The sequence below is a fragment of the Anguilla rostrata genome, chromosome 1 (genome assembly GCF_018555375.3).
Source record: "Anguilla rostrata isolate EN2019 chromosome 1, ASM1855537v3, whole genome shotgun sequence".
NCBI lineage: Eukaryota > Metazoa > Chordata > Actinopteri > Anguilliformes > Anguillidae > Anguilla > Anguilla rostrata.
Window position 1 is genome coordinate 7,103,330 of NC_057933.1, and position 5,000 is coordinate 7,108,329.

General features: G+C 45.9%; 1 long non-coding RNA gene across 1 annotated transcript in view; it reads right to left on the reverse strand.

Moving 5' to 3' along the window:
- Positions 1-4,313: 4,313 nt before the first annotated feature.
- LOC135239133 (uncharacterized) overlaps positions 4,314-5,000 on the reverse strand; it is a 6,440-nt gene continuing 5,753 nt past the window's right edge. Inside the window, exon 3 of the long non-coding RNA XR_010325299.1 lies at positions 4,314-4,427. This is a non-coding gene — a long non-coding RNA (uncharacterized LOC135239133). The remainder of the gene's footprint in view (positions 4,428-5,000) is intronic.

A 5,000-nucleotide genomic window follows, 5' to 3' on the forward strand; every position in this document is an offset into this window, starting at 1 on the left:
TGCGTGTGTGTGAGTGTGTGTGTGTGCGTGTGCGTGTGCGTGTGCGTGTGCGTGCGCGTGCGCGTGCGCGTGCGCGTGCGCGTGAGTGCGCGTGAGTGCGTGTGAGTGCGTGTGAGTGTGTGTGTGTGTGTGTGCTCATTCTCATCCAGGTCAGTGGCTGGTGCCGACTCTCCTTCAGCACCACGAGTGCAGCTCGGCTGATGTGCTCCACATTGCCATAGAAACGGTCACGTGACACCTCCAGCATATGGTGCCTTGGCGTTTCTGTCCTCCGCAGGGAGACCAGGCACAGGAAACTAGGCTGGGTTTCTGAGTGGCCCGGCGCTCGGCAGATTGCATTGTGGGTGATCCGCTCCTAAATCACCTGCTGTTGAAAACATCCCCGCTAATTGGTTGCGTGAGAGAGTGCCGCTTTATCACTGAACCACAACAAACCTGAGCAGGCTCCTAAAGCTTTTACACATTAGGCAAAATCAGGTTAGATTTGTCAAAGACCACAAGCACAATAAGTGGTCTCAAATGTGAACTGAAAAGTTTTGCATAATATGCGTCTAACACCTTAGAGCCAGAACTGTAATCTCGTACACGTTTATGAAACCTGAAGTTATGGAGCAAATAAAATGCTTGCGAAGCAGTTTCTAAAGCATACACGCGGTGAGCCCATATTACCCAGCAGATAAATAGATTACGCAAAGTGCAACACAATATAAACAGGAATTTACTGTTATTTTTATTGGTGTGCAAATACTTTAGTGGACTGCTTTCAGTGCCGGTGCAGAAGGCAAATCTCTGAACAAGGGAGTCGAGGGAACGAGGTCAGTTTACCGAGCTCTCCAGTTTACCCAGCCCTTGGAGCTCAGTCAAACAAAGCACGTCCAAAACTTTGTGGACTGACTTACTATATACTGAACGTAACTCTGAAGACTCCACCTGTATTCTGCTCCTCCTCTCTCTCTCTCTCTCTCACATTCTCTCTCTGCTTGTCACACACCTACACACATTCACGCGTACACACACACACACACGCACTCACACACACACACACACGCACACACACATATATACAGTATATACACTCACACACGCACGTACACACACACATATATACAGTATATACACACACACGCGCTCACACACACGCACACACACGCACACACACACTCACATATATACAGTATATACAGAGACAGAGACACACTCACTCACACACACACACACACGCACTCACACACGCACGCACACACACACGCACACACTCACACACACACACACACACACATATATACAGTATATACACTCACACACACACGTACACACACACATATATACAGTATATACACACACACGCGCTCACACACACGCCACACACGCACACACACACTCACATATATACAGTATATACAGAGACAGAGACACACTCACTCACACACACACACACACACGCACTCACACACGCACGCACACACACACGCACACACTCACACACACACGCACACACACGCACACACACACACACACACTCACACGGAGAAGTCTTGACACCCTCTGCAGTATGAGAACCTGGCTCAGTGACAGTGATGAATTGCAGATGCCTCTGGGCTGTAATAAGTAGGTCCTGTGTGCTGGGAGGGGCAGGGCAAAGACAAAAAAGGGTGAAGGCTGGGGATCCCAGCTGAATTCAGGAGGGGGGGGGGAATAATTCGGAATAATCTGTGCCCTGCGTAGGACTCCTAACATTCCAGTGTGCCCCTGTGGTAGCCATCTGTGGTCCTGCACTGGGATTCATTGCTAACTATCAGAGCGACCGCATGTTGCATGCACCCCGCCTTCATATTCACTGAGAGATCGAGAGTTTCTGCCAGTTTGACTACTTTAAAAGTACACAATGCCCTGCTCATGGTACCTTTCTCCTCCGGTACCTACAGTAACAGCCAGTAAATTATTATGACCTGTTTTACGTCGTTAAGTTTTGTTTAATTAGATGAAAATAACAAATGAAAATAATAATGGGAAAAGAAAGGTAATCAAGTGTGCCATTTTATATTTGAACTTATCAAAAATATGTTTTTCGTACATTTCTGTACTGAATAAATTAAGTTTGGAAATATATAAATCTTGAATAGGCAAGTGAAAAAGATAAAGCACAATGCACTAAATTTTTAAAAGTGCAGGGCCACAATGTGATCTTGTCCGAGAAAATACTGGAGGAAGAAAGAAAAAAAGAGATTATTCATTAATTAAACAAGTGGGCGAGTATGATAAGATTCTCATTTTGATTGGCTCCTCTCTGATTTCCTCCATGCATACTAAACCACCAATCAAAGTGCACTCTGTCCATTTCAGAGACAATCAATTAAAATTCAGCGTAGGAGAGTGATTGATCTTTTCATTTTAGTTACTGCAGGCCACGGTCCAGCTGAGGAGAACGAGGGAGTGAGGGAGAGGGAGAGATAGAGAGAGAGGGGAAGAGAGAGCACATGCTGCTTTGAATGCAAGTAAGAGTTTTTTTGGGGGGGTTTTTTCGGCTACGGAAGCGATCGCAAAACTGTTTTCCTCTGTCTTCTTTTGGATGCCAATGAAAACAGAAAGTCAAGTTTGGGGGGTTCCAGTGGGGAGAAAAAAAAAGGGGGTGGAAGAGGGAGTCCAAAAAAAACAAAAAAACTTGCATTTCACATTAGCTCTGAAAGTCTTCGGCGAGAGAGCCAAATGAAGGCGTGTGTACATTAAGCTGCAGACTCACGCTCGGCTACCGCAGCTGTGTAACAGGCTCCGGGCCCCTTGATGCGGGGAACGGCCTGCGGCAGCCAGCCGCACGCGGGGAGCTCTGCGGCGCGTTCGTCAGCAGCAGCCGGGACTCACCGAGGAAAGACGTGGGTGCAGAGACGTGACTCAACCTCTGCGCAGACCGACCAACACCACCTGTGGGACGCTGTTCATCAGCAGTCCTTTCCTGCCACCGCCCACTCTCTACTAGCTTTTGTGCATCTCATCACCTGACAGCTTATGTTGAGTTGATGCGAATCTGCTTGTTAAAGAAAAATCTTTTTTTTTTTTTTTTTTTTAAACTGGTTGTGTATTGAATTTTTTTTTTTCCCGGGTGAGCATGTCTTCATTTGTTTCACTGTGTGACACACGGTTCGAAAATCAGAGACGATCAGTTTGCAAATCAACGACGCGCTGATGAGCAGACCACCCTGGGTGATTTATGCATTTCGGAGTAAGACTACAGGTCCAAGAGTATTGCTATTTTTATTGCAAGCAGAAAAAGGTACCCTACAAAGTTCACAAATGAGAGTTACATGTACTCTCCCAGTGTTGATTTAACACTGAATATTTTACTCCTTATGAACCAAAAACATATTGGTGTTTGTTTGGGGGGCGGGACTCTTCAGCATTGCCAGGAGAAAATAACTACTGGGGAAAAAGATGCAATAAAAAAAACATGGACTTACTTCTAACTTGGTTAGAAGTAGCAGTTGATAATTGCAGGTTGGGTGCTCTGAGCAGAGGAGAGGGAGAAGCGCATGCAAAAATGCCCATCGGTAATAAAGTGCATCCAGTGACCCCTGCACATCTCTAGGAAACTGGAAGGAATGGGGAAGGTATGCTCTGTCGGGCGTTGTACCTTTTCATTAACTCAGTGGTCTGGGATGAATCACTTCATATGAAAGTCAAATGAAGCAATTAAAGGAGTCTACCCTCCACAGAACGCCTGGTCCATTTCAGCATCTCTCTCTCTCTCCATCTCTCTCTCTCTCTCTAACTCTCTCTCTTTCTCTCTCTCTAACTCTCTCTCAGACACAAACACACACACACACAAACTGTGTGACACTCTTACTCTCCTCCTTTATCCAACTGCCTGTCTGCTTTTTTCTTCTCCTTTTCTGCCTCTCTCCCCCCCTCTCTCTCTCTCTCTCACCCCCCCCCCCTCCTTCTAAAGTATAACCTGGCAGACCACTTCTAACAGCAGGTGATTTTCGTGACCTGCGACTGGGCCAATTTACCCCGGCACCTCGCCTTACCACGGGCCTGCAAAACAGTTATTTCTGAATCTCCAGTAAGATGGAGGCAATCATCTGGAGGAGCCCCTGGAAACAGATGGATGGGGAGAGACGTGGGACACAATGGCTCGGGAAGCGTAAAAGGGCAGCCCCTGTACTGTGCACTGCAACGTCATTCTACGACACAGCAAGTCAGCAAGTCAGACATCGGGCTCAGCACTTTCCGTACAAAAAAAAAAACAATGACAAGTCCATGCAGCTTCACGGTGACCCTCTGCATACTGGTTCCAGATCCAGTCACAGTTGTCCATCCATCCATCCATTATCTATACCCTTTTATCCTGGGCAAGGTCGCGGGGGGTGCTGGAGCCTACCCCTGGATGCACTGGGCGAGAGGCAGGAATACACCCTGGACAGGCCGCCAATCTATCGCAGAGTACAACCACGGTTGTGACTTATGAATTGTAACAGGCCGGTAATGGTTCTTAATTATGCGGGTTTTAATTTCTCTCGAGAAATGATTTACCCTCTTAAGCCACATTATGTCAGAAATGCCAATTCGTGGCATGAATAAAAGTCCCGTATTCATATTCCAGGACTTTAAATCAGGCATATCAGCTGTTTTAATTTCCTTTAATGTGCAATATGGCAAATTTTCCCTCCAGAACAAGGTTACTTTTCTAATTGACAAATTATACACTGACAGGTGAAATCTGTTGTGTTCTAATTGCTGAAATTGTGGATAAATGATCACTGAAAATGAAATATATTAAATAAACCATGTGTGGACAATGAAGAGTTCAATGACAAAACAAATAGCAATAAGCGAAATCGCCATCGTGTTAATGAATGTTAATGGGGAAAAATTGAAAGAATTTAAATACATCGGGAGGCTGGTTAGGGTACAAACCAGCATACACAGGGGTCCCCTCAGGTTAAGTTTGAGAACACCTTCTTTAGAGAACCACAGAGTAAAATGCTCAGTGTTAAATCAACTCT